This window comes from Rhinopithecus bieti, unplaced genomic scaffold (assembly GCF_001698545.2).
Source record: "Rhinopithecus bieti isolate Rb0 unplaced genomic scaffold, ASM169854v2 scaffold_11380, whole genome shotgun sequence".
In the NCBI taxonomy this organism is placed as follows: Eukaryota; Metazoa; Chordata; class Mammalia; order Primates; family Cercopithecidae; genus Rhinopithecus; species Rhinopithecus bieti.
The window spans coordinates 5812497-5818265 of record NW_016807225.1 but is presented as its reverse complement, the minus strand read 5'-3'; positions in this window follow the sequence as shown (position 1 = coordinate 5818265).

The window sequence follows — 5769 nt, the reverse complement described above, 5'->3', positions numbered from 1 at the left end:
ATATATATATAGTTTGTTTTTTATTTTAAAATGGATGTAGGCCGGGCATGGTGGCTCATGCCTGTAATTCCAGGACTTTGGGAGGCCTGGGCTGGTGGATCATGAGGTCAGGAGTTCAAGAGCAGCCTGACCAACATGGTGAAACCCGTCTGTATTAAAAATACAAAAATTAGCTGGGCGTGGTGGTGCATGCCTGTAATCCCAGCTATTCAGGGGGCTTAGGCAGGAGAATCGCTTGAACCTGGAAGTTGGAGGGTGCAGTGAGCTGAGATCGTGCCACTGCACTCCAGCCTGAGCAACAGAGTGAGATTCCATCTCAAAAAAAAAAAAAAAAAAAAAAAAAAAAAAAAAAAAAAAAAAAAAAAGAAAGAAAAGAAAAGAAAAAAAGGATGAAAAAACAGAGGAAGAAAGCCAAAATATGGCTGAAATCTGCACTGGAAAACTAAAAATGAGTATGTGTCCACATTTGGTATAAAGTCATTAAACGAAGCTGAAATCAAAATGGCAGGCAATGCCTGCTTATCCTGAGGCTTTCCCAGTAATGTGCCTCTTAGGCTGTTTACAAGGGGCATGAAAATAGAAGGTGATATGTGAACAGTGTAATAAATACATGAGATGAAACAATTCTGTGGATAAGTGGATGGAATTAAGCAAGGAAAACTTAAGTTAAAATAACTTCTGATACATTGGGTTTGAGGGAACAAATAGAAGAGAAACAAGAGGAATTCACAATTAATGTGCTCAAAGTTAGGGCCAAAAAATAGCCCTGAAGATAAGATGCTAAACGATTCTATATGGTCCTCCATGGTATCTATAAAGTAATTTATTGCCTATCAAAGATATGTCAGATGTTCTTATATCAAATATTTTCCATTAAGTAGATTTAATTTTTAATTTCTGAATCAGCAAGTTTATAATAGGATAAATATATTGCACATATTATAGGCAGCTTGACTTTCTCTTTTTGCTTATAATTGACATTTGCTATGTTTTGATAAAGCTGTTTCCCCTCTCACAGTTCAGTTTCTCCTTCTACTCTGTCCTGATGGAGAGTCATGTTGCTTAGCTGCAGATAACCTGTGGAAGGAAGGATCATGGCTCCTGAAAGATGTCCACATCCTGATCCCCAAAGCTGCAAATATGTTAGGCTACATGGTAAAAGGGAATTAGATTGCAGGTGGAATTGAGGTTGTTCAGCAGCCAATCTGAAGAAAGGGAGATAATCCTGGATTATCTGGGTGGGCCCAATCTAATCACACAAGTCTTTAAAAAAGGACAAAGAGGCAGAAGAATGCAGGCTTTGAAGATGGAAGAAAGGGACCATGGGCTAGGAATAGAGCAAGCCTCTAGAAGCTGCCAATGGCCTTCAGTTTTCAGCCAGCAAAAATACCCCAGATCTCTATCCTTCAACCACAAGAAACTAAATTCTGCCAACAACTCAAATAAGTAGAAAACATGTGCCTCAGAGACACCAGAAAGGAGCCCAAAGTGGTTTATGGAACACTTTAATTTATTTTATTTATAAAAATAATTTCAACTTTTATTTTAGATAAAGGGGGTAAATAGTGTTGATGCCTTAATTTTAGACTAGTGCAACCCATAATAGACTTCTCACCTGCAAAAATCTAAGATAATAGGTTTTATGTTGTTTTAAATTACAAAAGTTGCCATGATTTGTTACAGCAGTGCTAGGAAACTAAAACATAAGCCAATTGTGCCATGGTAATTCCTGGGAATCCCTACCTTTTAGTATTATATCGAGAAAGACAGAGTAGAAAGAAACCCAGAGTAACACTGAGTTAAGTGCACATGAGACTATCTATGGCCGAGGAGGGAAGGTCTGTGATGAGGGACAGTAGCTTCCTTCTTCAATGTAAAGCAAGATACTTTGCATGAAAGGTTACTTTGCATGTAAGGGTCTTTTTTCAAACCAGAACCTGTCCAACCTGTCTCAGTCCATTACAGTGCCTTGGGTATTGAGCAGATAGAAACTGGCAGCAACACTGACATCTGGAACAGGCGGCTGCCAAGAGCTCTTTTTATGACTATTCCTCATTAGGCTCCCTGCTTCTTGGATTCCTGCCTCCATATCTGGCTTCCAAAATCTAGTTCTGGCCACTCCACTTTGGTGACCTCTATGGATGCCCCTCAGTGGCCAGCTGGGCTCAGCAGCCTCCTTGACTCCTGTATTAGTTTCCTAGGGTGGCTGTAACCAAACACCACAAACTGAGTGACTTAATAGATTAATTTTCTCAGCATTTCTCACTGTTTTGGGGGTCACAGTCTGAAATCAAGATATGAACATGGCCATCGTCTTCTAACTTTTGGTAGTTGGCAGCAATCCTTGGTGGTCCTTGACTTCCTATGGAGTAACTCCAATCTCTGCCTTCATCATCACTGGCCTCATGTGTCTGTGTCTCCACACAATGTTCTCCTCTGTGTGTGCACCTGTCTCTGTGTCCCTCCTCTTTTTATTATAAGGATACAAGTCATATTGGAGTAAGAGCCCACCCATCTCCAGTGTGACCTCCAAATAAGGTCATATTCTGAAGTTCCAGGAAGGACATGAATTTTGGAGGAACACTACTCAACAAAGTATAATTCATAACTCTGAATAGGTCCTAGATTTTGGCATCTCTTTAAGCTAAGGTAAGTGATTCCCTCTGCCCACCATTACTTTGGCCAGTCAATGCTGCCCTGTGAAGTAATAACAATATGTAGAATATCATATGTAAGAAATTAATCTAAATTGATAACTATATTATTATGTTATAATTGTTAAAGTTACAAATGACTTTATATATCCTCAAGTGGTTCACACTTACCTCATCTGTGCCTCACATTGACAATGGTAATCCAATTCTCACTATCTCTATTTTGTAGTGGAATAAACAGAAACATACCAAAAAAGAATGCATTGTCCAAAAGAGGAGAGTTACCTGACAACCAAGTAAGACTAAAGGCATCCTGACTTCTAGTCCCAATTTCTGAGTGTTCTTTCTACAATCATAGTAGGAAAAAAATTACCCTTGCATCTACAACTGTTTAACGAAGACTGTTCCCAAGAATTGAAAAGGGCATAGTGATGATCTATCTCATCTCTTATCACTGCCATAGTACCTACAGGTCCTCTCTAAGTTGCCCTATTGCTAATGATTCCCTTTTCATTCTTTTTTTCTATCTGAGAATGAAATAAATTAGGAATTCAGAACCAACATATAGTAACATCATTCCTCCTTCCCTGTCATACATAGAACGTATTTGAACATCATCGTAAAGTCACATGCGATAACTAGTTATTAAAACACAGTCGCTGAAAAAAATACCAGTTATACAAAAAGTTCAAAAGTCTATGTTTGCCATAGCACTGAGAGGCAATCCCTTCTGTGTTTTAAAATAGTGCTTTGATTTATTATCATCATGTATAATGTTGATAACCTGTAACAGGTTGCAGCAAAGTGCTAAAAAATGTCTAAACCATAGATTTGATTCTTGAAGGGAGCAGGAAGCCAGCTGTCCTATATTTATTTCCACGATCTCAATTACTGCTCTTAGATCAGGATCACCATCAGACCACATTCACTTGAGTAAATATGATTTTTTTCTTATAAGAAATGTGATTTTAAAACATAACCTTCCCATTAAAAGTATATAATTGCTCATGGGGATAAATAATTGCATTCCTTCAGATTGTCAAAAGAATTTCTAAAAGAGAAGATGGCAGTAAATTTCTAAAAAGAAAAATGAGTGTAAATGAACAGGATAGGAGAATATTAAAACAAAAAGTTAGAAATGCCTAGCAGGAACCTGTACTTCAACAATCTAACCAAGATCATTGAAACATTAATGTAGAGGGGAAAATCCGTAAGATAAATTCAGCAGAGTAATGAACAATACCTATGACTCCAAGTTATACTTCTGATAAACTCTTTACATATTTGGCTTCTGCCTGTCCTTCTCTTTAGGTAGAGAATTGAGACGCAAGTCTTCTGGCTCTAACTTTTGGTGAATTTGCTAAGACTTCCTAATCACTTTCATTTCACTGGAATTATTGTTAAAGAGGAAATAAGTGCAGGTCAGTTTTCTAACCCAGATGAAACAAGAAAAGTAGAAGATAATCTCTAAGTAAGATTACTAAGGCTTTGGTTATTTCACTGTCTAATTCTACAATTAAAAGCATGATGTAACTGTCAAGAGAATGAAAAGATAAGCCAGAATGGGAAAATATTTGAAAAGACATAATGATAAAGGACTGCTATCCAAAGTATCTTAAAACTCTTAAAATTCAACAATAAGAAAATAGCAGATGAAAAATGGCCAAGGCTCTGAACAGACACCTCACCAAAAAAGAAACACAGATGACAATAATTATATATGACGATTCTCCGTATCATTTGTCATTAGGGAAATGCAAATTAAAACAACAATGAGATGCCATTATACATCAATTGGTATGATCAATATTTAAAACACTGACAATATTAAATGTTGAGTAACAGAAAGCCCCATCTATAGATTGTGGGAATGCAAAATGGTACAGCCACACTGAAAGACAGTTTGGCACCTTCTTACAAAACTAAACATACACTTATCATACAATCCGGCAGTTATGCCCCTTGGTATATACCCAAAGGAGCTGAAAACTTATATTCACACAAAAATCTACACAGGAGTGTTCATAGCAGCTTTATTCATAATTGCCCAAACTTAAAACCAACTAAGGTGTCCTTCAGCAGGTGAATGAATAAATAAATTGTGGTACATCCAGACAAGGGAATATCATTCAGCAATCAAGAGAAATGAGCTATTGAACCATAAAAAGTAAATTATAGATTCAATGCTATCCCCATCAAGCTACCATTGAATTTCTTCACAGAATTAGAAAAAAACTACTTCAAATTTTGTATGAAACCAAAAAAGAGCCCGTATAGCCAAGAAAATCCTAAGCAAAAAGAACAAAGCTGGGGACATCACATTACCTGACTTCAAACTATACTACAAGGCTACAGTAACCAAAACAACATGGTACTGGTACCAAAACAGATATATAGACCAATGGAACAGAACACAGGCCTCAGAAATAATGCCACACATCTACAACCATCTGATCTTTGACAAACCTGACAAAAACAAGCAATGGGGAAAGGCTTCCCTAATTTAATAAGTGGTATTGGGAAAACTGGCTAGCCATATACAGAAAACTGAACATGGACGCCTTCCTTACACCTTACACAAAAATTAACTCAAGATGGATTAAAGACTTAAACGTAGGACCTAAAACCATAAAAACCCTAGAAGAAAACCTAGGCAATACCATTCAGGACATAGGCATGGACAAAGACTTCATGACTAAAACATCAAAAACAATGGCAACAAAAGCCAAAATTGACAAATGGGGTCTAATTAAACTAAAGAGCTTCTGCACAGCAAAATAAACTATCATCAGAGTGAACAGGCAACCTACAGAATGGGAGAAAATTTTTGCAATCTATCCATCTGATAAATATCCAGAATCTACAAAGGACATTAAAAATTTTACAAGAAAAAAACAAACAACCTCATCAAAAAGTAGGCAAAGGATATGAACAGACACTCCTCAAAAGAAGACATTTATGTGGCCAACAAACATGAAAAAATGCTCATCATCACTGGTCATTAGAGAAATGCAAATCAAAACCACAATGAGATACCATTCACACCAGTTAGAATAGTGATAATTAAAAAGTCAGGAAACAACAGATGCTGGAGAGAATGTGAAGAAATAGGAAC